Below are 12,315 nucleotides of genomic sequence, written 5' to 3'. Positions count from 1 at the left end.
TAAAAAAGTTTTACTATATCTAAGCATGATTTTTTTTAATTCCCAAAACACGTGGAAATATTTTTAGGAATATTTTGTAAAAAATCAAACATTTTTTTAATTATTCGTATAAAACATCAATCTTTAAGAATCATAATTTTTAGAAATCATGATTTCTGGATATAAAAATACTTTTTCTTGCAGCCAAACGTCTTCTAAAGCCACATGTTAATGGGTGTACAAATTATAAAGTTTTTATAAACATATCACTTTTTAAAGTTAAAAATATCACTAATACGTTTCTAAATGCATTTTTTTTAGAAATTATAAGTTTCTAGCACTCCATTGGAGTTGTATAGAACTACTACTAATCTACTATTAATAACAATTTATCTCCTCCAAATATTTAAGTAAACTGCATATTTATAATTTGAATTTAAGATCGTTGAAATAAAAAAAACCTATGTCAATTTTCACATTGTTGGCTGATACTTTTATTGAAATTTCCCGTATATTTTCAACATTCATTTCTATAAAAAAAACTTATTTTAAATATATTAACCAATGTTTTTAGAATATTTATTAATTAGTTAATTTAGCAGGATCTGATTTAACTTGAGTAAATATAATCTTAATGGTTGTTGAGATTCATGCAGTTTAATAACTGTCTGTCTCTGCGGCAGATCTTAATCCAAAGTTTACTGCCTTACTGGTACTATCTGACACCGCTTCCAAACATGTCACAACTCACAAGATACGCCTAAAGTTATGACTCCCAAAGTCGTACGCTGTCAACTTCACACATACCACGAAATCCAGTCAGTTTAAATTTTCAAAGCAGTTTTGATAAACTCCTTTTTATTGACTTTTTTTTATTAATTATTTTAGCTTTGATTTAGGGAATAAAAAAAAAGATAAATTTTAAAATTAAAACATATAAATTTCACACAAAAGATATAATTTTATATTATTTTCATCCTTCAAATTAAACACAACCTTAATAATTATTTTCTTTAAACCTAAATATAAACAATAATTTTTTTATTTAAATATAAATAAATATGAATTAATTTTTATTTCATTTAATGATAATATTTTTATTATATTTTTCATTTAATAAAATATTTTTTTAATTATTTATTTTTTTCTACAAGTACAAGTACTACTATGAAAGGTATTTCAGAAAGAAAAAAAACTTAAATTAAATGTTATTAAATAAATTCCTTAATTCATATGGTTGATTGATAAATTTGTTAAAATTTAAGTCTGAAGGGGTAATGTTAAAACTTTTTATATAATAAAAATTGCATTAAAATATGTTAAAAATTATGATAAAATACATTGATAAAAATTTTAATTATATTTTCCCCTTGTAATTTATTAATCAGAATCCACCGACAACAACATTCATCTTTACTTTAGTAACAGGCCCCTAAAATATTGACTTTGATTGCAGAGCTGCTATGTAGCACGAATACCACCGTTGAGGCAGCATGTTACCCAGCTCTTCTCTTTGCCGAATATATATATGCGTGAGTATGATCTACCTATAATGATTATCTACACCCAACCCATATGCCTTTGGTAAAGTTACAGAATAAAAAGATGCATACTTTATGAGAATTCAAGATGAAGTAACACTAATTTTCTCAGAAAAATTCTATTCTTCTGAGAAATGTTAAGAATAAATCTTCTAAGATGCCTTTTTAAGTAAACATTATATTAGTCAAAATCTTATGAGTTTTATATTTTGTTTAATGAATCTCTTATGTTATTTTATTAATTTTAATTAATAATATAAGCATATTAAAAAATACTTTTAAAGAGCGTGTTTTATTAATTCTCTTTTATTTATAATTTTTATAACTTTTCCTTGTAGTATGAGGAATATAAGAAAATATTATAAGAATGTATTTGGAAGATGTGAAAACAAAAAGAAAATGAAAAAGTAAAAAATATGTTTCATTCTTCTATTTATGTTTAAAACATTGAAGAAAAACTTAAAATTTATGTGAGATATTTTTTTTTGTTCTCACTTTCCTTAAACCAAATACATGAAAATAAAATAATTATAAAAATACATTGTAACAATAAATTAATTATTTTCTAACCTCCACCAATGCCATACTCTATTGTCATAGAATAAAATGTGGTTGGCATATGTAGGTCAAGAATTGAGAAATCTGAGCATCCAAATCCAAGTGAAGACGAATTCAAAGTGGTTTCCTAGACTACTACATTAAATTAGCAATTAGCGCACACAATTCTATGCACATAATAACATCTACAATTTCCCATAATTTTAAGAACGAAATAGGAAAAAGATAGAAATTAGAAGCATTTCATAGAACTTATTACAACAGATACATGTTACAAATCACTATCACTATGATATGATATACAGCAGATGCGCTATCTATCGCCCATGAAACTCCTAGTACTATACAGATTACAGAAGTGGCCAAAACTGAAAGAATTATTCCAATGTAAGTACATGGCAGCATAGCATACACTCAACAACCATCATCACATAACATGCCATATTTACCAGGAAAATCAAAATTTTGGCAAATGGATCAGAATGATCACAAAACTCATGACCAGTTTCAATGAAGTTTTCTTCCCTTGGTTCTTTGAAGTTTGCCATCAAAAGAATCCAAGTTTTGTTAGAAACTTGTTTACCGTGTCTTGGCCCCATTTGATGTCATTTTGCACGGTATTGTCATCATCTGGCTCGTAGTTTGGCCAGTCTTCCATTTCTGGGGACAAATGAGACTCTTCATGTTGTTTATTGTAAGCAGCTCTGGTCCATTATTGATGGTTGCATTTATCTCTTGGGGTATGGCATCATCAGTTTCTTCCTCCTTGCTGAACTGAACATTTTCAGTTTAAGCACAACATTAAAGAGTTATCAAACTACTTAACAGCTGCATGATTTAAAGAATGCAAAATCATCACCAACCCTACTCTCATTATATGGATTCAACTACAAGAGTCAAACAATGCCATAATATTCTACTGTAAATATGGACAAAATACGATTTTTAGACCCTTTTCAATGTTTTTGACTATAATTTTTATTGGTTTCTCTTATTAGAAAAGTGAGAAGAGATGAAAATAAATGTGGCCACACATCATACAGCTTAAAGAAGAGGAGAGAAGTACCAATAAAGTAACTCATTATATTTGATTAAAATGATAAACACACATTGACTATAGATAAGTGCTCTATATATAGATATTATTTCTGACAAGCAAATATTACTCTTAATATCTCTCTACCTCTAGAAATTAGTATATCTGTCTTCTCCACACATGCTCAAACTACCCAAGGCAAGTTTCTATACACCGGCTTAAAAATGGCAAAAACTGCCCATCCCTATGAAGCTCAACATTTATCAGAAATTTATTGCAAAACAACTGTCAGATGCCTGTAGTCAAGGGCAAGGAGTTATTCTATTTATATAATGGGAAACTTTATTGGAAATTTATTGCAAAACACGTGTCAGTTGCTTGTAGTCAAGGTAAGTAAGGAGTTACTGTATTTTGTATAATGGGGAAACTTGTATTATAAGATGTGAATATAATTTATGGCAAAGCTAGATGGAATGTTGGATTAGTCTTTCTAACCAGTTCCAGACTCTGAATAAATTTTGACAATTATTGGTTTCTGTAATTCAAACAACCAAAAACTAATTGCAAAATGTTAAACATTTTACCATATAATTGTAAAAGCACTTCATCAATGGTCAAGATTCATTTAATTAATGGTAACAATAAGAATAGAAACAGTTTTTCTTCTTTCCCTTAGCCTTTAGATGCTTTCATTATGTATGAGAAACAAGCTGATGCACCATGGAGATGGAAAAATTCCCTTCGTTGATAAACATAGATGATGGTACAAACAGAACAGATACTACTGTTTATTATTTATTCACCTATCCTCAAACAGGATTTGAAAGTTCAAACCCTAAGCTCAAAATAACTTGTTCTTCAAAAGAAACAGAATCAAGCAATTCTCTGTCAAAGGTAGTTGTGGACAAGTAAAGTAGGGAAAAGGTTAGAAGGGAAGGAGAAAGGGAAGGACACACTCATCAAGTGTTTACCTCAGCTATGTTCTGATCCTGAGTTTCAAAAGCTTCAACTGAAGTGTCCTTTTTAGTCGTTTCTTGAACTTCACCTTGGTCTGGTTCATCAGTTGGCTCAGTTGGTGGTATTGTTAAGCCAGGTACAAGAACAGGACCTTCTTCAAGATCAAATAAGCTGCTTTCCACAATTGTCTTTTCCTGATTCTCCAGTGATGCAGCATTTCCATTTTGACCAAGATCATGTATTATATCATCATTTCCTGGACTATCTGCAGATTCTTCACTTGGTTGAAGTATACTCTTTTTATTACTTTTGTGGCTTATACTGCTGATGAGATCCTCCGAAGAACTGATGTTTTCTACAACAATAGACATTGGCTTTTCCATTGAGGAAGAAATACTATTACCAGTGATTTGTTGCCGGACTGTTTCAGCAAGTGGTTCCTCCACAGCATGAATTTGGGTATCTCCTACAGATGATATTTCCAATGCTTTGGAATCCAGTTCTTCTTGAGGATTATTAAGAAATTCAGCTAAAGTTGGCACTTCAAAGCCAACCTGGGGTTCCTCATTTGGCTCGGCAAGTTGATCTTCCTCTGTAATTTCCTGAAGTTCTACATTCTCCCAATCTTCGAGAACAACTATTCTATTCATAGTTTCCCAAGTGTGGATCAATCGATCTGACCCTGGCTGCCAAATAATATCCCCCCCTTCTCCTTTCAGTATGAACTTATACTGGAATGTTTGTCCAGCAGGCATATCCTGATTACACAAAGGAAGCATATACAACATTTATAAAAGTTTTTGATCCAACAATATTTTCAAATTCTGAACAGATTTTACTCACCAGCTCCACAGCCCATACATGTCCTTCAGACCATGTCATGGGTAATGCCTCTAAAGGGTCCCATGAACCAAGCACAGGATCACCTCCAACTATAAGAAATTGTTCACCAAAATTACAAGTCTTTTCTAACTGGAACGATACACGTACAAACTTTGATTCATCTGCACAACAAATTACAATGTTGGGATTTTGAGTTCCATGGCATATATATGTAGTAGAAAAAATACAAAAGGTCATTAGAACCCACTTGTTTGTTCACTTTGTTGAGCCTGAGGCTCCACAGTTTCCAAGTCCACCTGCAACATTTTATTCGGGCCAAGAGACTGTCTCATCAAACATGCCAAAATCTTGTACGTTCTCAATTTATTTAATGTAAATACAACAACTAGACAACCATTTCTTAACGAATTTCCCCACATAACAGAAAAGCCAATTAGTTTGGGAACAAAACATGGATATTGTTCTTTAAATACTTTTAGTGTTGTTCTGCAATCAGAATTTGACTCTTTTAGTGTTGTTCTCCAATCAGAATTGGAGTTTTAATTAGGTAATCTAAGCTAATTTTTAATGCAAAATTTATAACACGAATTATTGAGGTGAAACTCCAACTCCAATTGAAAAACAGTACTAAAAGTATTAAGAAATTGCATCTAAGTTTTGTCTTTCATTTGGCTCATATCTTCTTGAATTATACAAAATCATTGAAATAAATTCTCAAGACAGTAAAGAGGCTCCACCAGTAACACCAAAGCAACAGAGAAAACTTCAAACCCGAAATATGCTGGAAAGAATCGTACCAAGCTATAAAAAACAAAGTAAATTGTTGAAGTCGCCAAACATTTCAAGAAATAACCATTCCCATAAAAGGGAAACAAAAAAAGAAAGTGTCAACGGAATCAGATAGCATAGCAGTAATACGAAATGTTTCGTAACAAGTTTTGGATCTACGCATACTCATACAAAAGGGAGAATATTTGGCGTATAAAAAGAAACCAAAAGGTGAGAAGAAACTGGGCAAGCTACTAGCAAACACGAAATTTCAGAAAAAGGAAAGAAAAAAAAAAGCAAGAAAAGAAAAAGAAGCATATTTTGAAAACCCAACAAGAATCACCCCCACTTGAAAGCAATCATGTTCCTAACATGCAAACAAGAAACACCTCAAGAGGACCAAGAACAACAAAAAGAACCATGATAGTTCCAACAAAGAAAAACAAAAATGTGAAACTAAGCATAGAAAGAAAAAAAAAAAAAAAGAAGCAAACCTGGTCCTCTGGTGGCACTGCATGAACAGGGTAAAGATCATTGTTTCGAACCAGTTTCAGGAGCAATAAATTCCATCCCTTTTTCTCATTTTTGGAACGAAGGGTGAAGCAGAATTCGGGTCTATCAGAAACACAAAGGGGAACTCTGGGAGAGAAGGGACCTAGGGTCTCGACCATGGCCTTAGAACAAGAGCTTGTGAGGGCATTCATCATTGGTGAAGTTTGTTGTGCCACACAACAATGAGTTTCTGGGGTGAGAGTGAGACACTGGTTTGGTTTTTAGTTCCCTTCTTCGATCGCTTTTGTTGGGTAGTAGTTGAGAATCTTGAATCTATCTGGTGCTGACGGTGAGGGTGAGTCTGCAAGAAGTGAGGTGGGGTCGTTTTATAGAGTGGTGGGGTTTAAGCAGTTTGTTTATTTAATATTTTTTCATTGTTCATTTATTGTTTTATTATTGTGGTACTAAAGCATGCATGCCAAAAGGAAGAAAAGAAAAGAAAAAAAAAAGGGGGAGGGGGGGAGAATGGATCCACGTGTATGTGTCATGTGGACAGGAAGTGGCACCACTAGAATTGGTTCACGTTTTTTTAAGTGAAAAATTAGTGCTATATTTTTTTATTTTTATAAATATTTTAACATTTTTTAGTTTTATAAAAATTTAAACTTCCTATTTTATATTTTAATAAAAGAGAAAATAGATTATGTATTAAAAATATAAAATATTTTCACACTCTAATTCAATTACACTTAATAAATAATTATGTTTCATAAATTTTTTGACTTTTAGAATAAATATTTTAGAAGTGATATATATTTGAAATTTTTTATTAATTGATATGTAAATCTATTTTACACCGAAAATACATAATCATTAAATTCTCGATAATAAAAATATGTTATTGGATTCTCATAAGAAAATAAAATTATGTAATTTTTATAAAAAAATAAAACTATATTTAGAGAAATTTGGGGGAAATAAAAATGTATTTATATTATTTTTACACTATTATTTCTCATAAAAATGGAAATAAAATGAGATTGATCTTTTTACTTTTTTAACATAAAAGATAAATATGATAATAACAAAAAAAATGACAACAAGTGTTTAAAAAATCATATTGACTCAGAAAATAAAAGTAACATGTTTTTTGTATAAGTATATATTTAAAATAGTAACAATTTTACACAAGTCTGAGTCCTTGTTTGACATAAATTTAGAGAGGTTTAATTTGACAGAAAATTGTAGTGAAAGAATGAAATGATCACATAAAAGAACAACCGCCAAAAATTTAGATGAGATTAATGAATTAATTTTGATTCTACATTACTTTATTATTTGGATAGAAGATAAAAATAATAGAATATAATAGATAATAGATAAAAGATAGATAATAGATAACGGTTAAAATATATGCACACGTGAACCATTTTTTCCTTAGATTCTACAATAGTTTAGTGTTTATTTTGTTGCGTAAATGACATCAAATATACATACTAGACTCGTATATATAATACTTGCTAATCCTGCATTTATTCTCAACAAATTCAACTTTTATTGATCCAAAATTAATCATTTTCCCAATACACCTCAAGGCTCAAGTTTCTCCACAACTTTTTCTTTGACGTTAACCTTATAACGGTAACGTTTAACACAGAACAAGATATAGACAAGATTAATTGAAGCTAACCCAGCTATAAGGAAGTAATAGTAGTCCAATCTTCCAGCAGTTTGATGTCATCATTCAACCAATCAATTCTACCATGCTTTCGAGTCAGTTGGTGCACAACATTAACCACCAAGGTTCCAACATAAATTGAAAATGCCACCACAAGATATTGCAAAGAGTTTCCTAGGCTTTTCATTTTATCTGGTGACTCAATGCTGTGGAACTGAATGTGTCCAACAAGTGAAAACATCTTACACAATCCCAAAAACACAAATTGTGGTGCCAGCCACATTGCATTCATGAGTTCACCGTGTGAAATAGCCACACCCCTTCTTTGTCACTCCACCAAGCCAACACTTACCATTGTGAGAATTGAACACGCATCACCAATCATTATCTTCTGAAGACTTGTGAGGCCTTCCTATTTTTTGGTCACTTTTGCCAATGTTGGCTGCTAGAAGAGGTCAAAGCATGGGAGGAACATGCCTATGGTGATTAGGTACAACATGTTGTGCTATAGGAATCAAGCAGAGAATGCTTGAAGCCTAGATAGGAAGCATTTTGATCAAACATTTGACTTCTTCCATTTGCTGAATGTTGCAAATCCTCCATGGATTCTTCACACAATCTTCTGTGTTGAGATCGTTGTCTTGTATTAGGGCAGCTTTGTTTAAACACCTGTGCCAAAATCAAAATATCTTATAGATTACAGTTACTAATAAGTTAATTTTTCTTTAAACAAGAAATTATTGCATGGTTTAAAATTTTTATAGTCTCAACTAGTCTCTACATGATGACAGATAGTTTGAGTGTTACTACTGATTAATTAAATTTTGTGTTGTTTGCACTACTCATGCAGTCCATCTTGTATATGGTAAAAGAGGAAGGTGGAGAAACTTGTCTTTTTCTTCTTTATCTATCATAAAGGTAGGATTTGATTCCTATGAAGTGAATAATTCACCTTAAAAGATAAAGTAAATAAACTTAGTTATTAATAAGAAAACCAATTGTCATGTATATGCAAAACAATTCATAGACGTTTTGAATAATAATTATTGATTTCTTTGTAATAATGTAAATTTACGATAAATTAAATACTCTAGACCATCACCTATATATTGTTTCGACTAATATTTTTTAAAGTTTTTTTGTTTATGAGAAAACAACTAATAACACTTGATTATGTGTCACATAAAGATGGGTCAATATTATAAATTAGATAATGATGTTAAACCATCTAATAAGTTCTCTAAATTTATTTTCATCTTTAATTTCAAGAATCAAATCCTTAAAAGATAAGATGTGAGGGTATTATAAAAATTCAAGGCTACCAAAGAAACATTATTCTAATTAGATGAAGAGTAAATGTTGAGGCACATTACCTAAGTTGTTTGGTTAAAGGTAACTTCAGTGGTGCTTTGTCATCCACTAGGGGATCAAAGCAAACACCTTCCTCTTCTTTCACCGGAATTTTGAGGTGATGCTTCTTATAAGCGGCAACAAACACCTGTGCAATGCCAAAAAAATATGCTCCCCTCTGCTGGAATGTAGACATAAATACATACTCCAACAAAATATATGATAATTGAATAGATCATGAGCACACTACTTAGTGCGCCAAAACCCAAGATCAAGTTCTTGTTTTGGAGGTAAAATATAGTTGTCAAACTGATCAATTGAACCACTGTCTGTGAAGTGTAGTACCAATTAAAGAAGTTGTTCACTCCTTTTCTTCCCGCAGGGAAAGTTGTGTCAAACTGATCGATGGCAATGGGAATAGTGCATGGTCCAATCCCACCTGTGCCCACAGCCAACCAGCATAGGCCTAAAATTAAGATGCCAAGTTGAGTACTTGTTGGGGGAATGCATTGCTGAGGGGAAGTGCAACTTGGGGGATGAAGTTATGGCATCCAGACTATTAGTGTTAGAATCACCATTCCCTAATTAATCAGCAAATGGTTAATTGGCACTAACACATAGAATCAAAAAGATAGTAACAAGCATAGAATGCAATTTAAATCCTTTAATATGTGGTCAAAATTGATTATATTCCATATGTTTTAGTTTTTATCCTTATATTTTGAAAGAAAAAAAATACTTGAACAACCCAAATACTATCCAACATTAGTGTGAGAGAGAAAGAGAAAAAAAATTAGGAAAGATCTAACATACTTAACCTAATGTTGATAAGAATGACTGTTGTAGACAGTATTAAGACAACCCTAAAATCGAAAGTGCTAAAAAGTTTATGGGTTTAGTGGGAGAGCGCTCTCAAACAACTTATAAGTCTCTTGCTAGGAAAATGATAAATACATTAACCACCATGAAGTTAGATGGTTCACGTACTATGCATGAACATATCATTGAGATGACAAACATTGTAGCAAGACTCAAGACCTTGGGAATGACTGTGAATGAGAACTTCCTTGTTCAGTTTATTCTAAACTCATTACCGTCTGAGTATGGCTCATTCCAAATGAGCTATAATACCATGAAAGATAAATGGAATGTGCATTAATTGCACAATATGTTAGTTCAGGAAGAAACGAGGCTTAAGAATCAAGGAAGTCACTCAGTCCATTATGTAAGCCACTAAGGTAATCAAGGAGCTGAAAAGAAATTTATGAAGAAGCATGATAAAGGCAAAGGGTCATTAAAGATCAATGACGACTCTTTGCAAATCCAAAAGAAGGTATCAAAGGACAATAATTGCCAATTTTGTGGGAAATCTGGACATTTCGAGAAGGATTTCCTAAAGTATAAGTCTTGGTTCAAAAAGAAGGGTGAGCTTAATGTTCATGTATGTTTGAATAAAACTTAACTCAAGTTTCCCATAATACATGGTGGATTGATTCTGGATGTACGACTCATGTTTCTAACACTATGCAAGGATTCCTTACAATCCCAACTATAAGCCCAAATAAGAAGTTTGTCTTCATGGGGAATAGAGTAAAAACTCCAGTGGAAGCAATCGAGACTTATTGTTTAAAACTTGATACTAGACATCATTTAGATTTACTGGAAACTCATTATGTACCTAGTTTATCTAGGAATTTAGTTTCATTATCTAAACTTGATGTTATTGGATACTCTTTTAATTTTGGTAATGGATGGTTCATTTTATTTAAGCATAATCATCTCATTGGTACTATTGTTCTTTGTGATGGTTTATATAAATTGAAATTAGATGGTTTGTATGCTGAAACTATTTTAACTTTGCATCATAATGTTGGCACTAAACATAGTTTAGTGAATGAACGATCTGCTTTCTTGTGGTATAAACGTTTAGCTCACATTTCTAGAGAAAGGATGGAAAGATTAATAAAGAATGAAATTCTTCTTGATCTAGATTTTATGGATCTATATATTTATGTGGATTGTATCAAGAGAAAACAAACAGAACATACAAAGAAAGGAGCTACAAGAAACACTCAACTTCTTAAAATTGTGCATACTGATATTTGTGGACCTTTTGATGTTAGTTCTTTCGGAAAGAAAAGATACTTTATCATCTTTATTGATTACTACTCACGTTACGGTTATGTCTACTTACTGCATGAGAAATGTCAGGCAGTGGATGCCTTAGAAATTTACTTGAATGAAGTAGAAAGGCAATTAGACTGAAAGGTGAAAATTATTAGATTTGATAGAGGTGGTGAGTATTACGAAAGATACGATGAAACTAGGCAACACCCAAGTCCATTGCTAAGCTTCTTCAAAAACGTGGCATTTGTGTGCAATACACAATGCCTAGTACACCACAACAAAATGGTGTATCAGAAAGGTGTAATAGAACTTTAACGGATATGGTTATGAGTATGTTAATCAATTCAACTTTACTCATATCTTTGTGGTTGTATGCCTTGAAAACTGTCATGTGTATATTGAATAGGATTCCTAGTAAGACAGTTCCAAAGTCACCTTTTGAACTGTGGATGAATAGGACACTTAATATATGGCACTTGCATGTTTAGGGTTGCTAAGCAGCAATAAGGATTAACAATCCGCAAGAAAGAAAATTGGATGCAAGAACAATCAATGGATATTTCATTGGTTATCCAGAAAAGTCAAAGGGGTATATGTTTTATTGTCCTAATCGTAGTATGAGAATTTTCAAAACTGGAAATGCAAGGTTCATTGAAAATGGTGAAATCAGTGGGAGTACAGTTCCACAAGATGTGGAAATTAAAGAAGTTAGAATGCAAGTCCCTTTAGCTTGTGCCTCTAGCAGTAAGGTGATTGCTCCTTTAGTTGTTGTTCAAAAAAATTAATGAAGAGGAGCAACACAATAATGAACCCATGATACATAATGAACCTATTGTGGAAGAATCACAAGAAGTAGCATTAAGGAGGTATCAAAGAGAAAAGAGACCAGCTATTTTGAATGACTATGTGGTATACCTACATGAAACAGAAATAGACTTAAGCACTAATGGTATTGATCCAGCTTTGTTTTCACAAGCTATAAGTTA

General features: G+C 31.8%; 1 non-coding gene across 1 annotated transcript; it reads right to left on the bottom strand.

The window, feature by feature from the left end:
• Nucleotides 1–2,293: 2,293 nt before the first annotated feature.
• On the bottom strand, nt 2,294–6,545 carry LOC100778097 (uncharacterized). The gene is made up of 5 exons (XR_005890663.1): nt 6,177–6,545; nt 5,162–5,210; nt 4,915–5,075; nt 4,086–4,829; nt 2,294–2,852 (listed from the first exon to the last, which is right to left on the bottom strand). It is a non-coding gene; the product is annotated as an uncharacterized protein (transcript).
• Between the last annotated feature and the right edge of the window lie 5,770 nt (nt 6,546–12,315).

Source organism: Glycine max, chromosome 3 (genome assembly GCF_000004515.6).
Source record: "Glycine max cultivar Williams 82 chromosome 3, Glycine_max_v4.0, whole genome shotgun sequence".
Lineage (NCBI taxonomy): Eukaryota > Viridiplantae > Streptophyta > Magnoliopsida > Fabales > Fabaceae > Glycine > Glycine max.
This window is presented reverse-complemented; position numbering and strand designations above follow the sequence as displayed.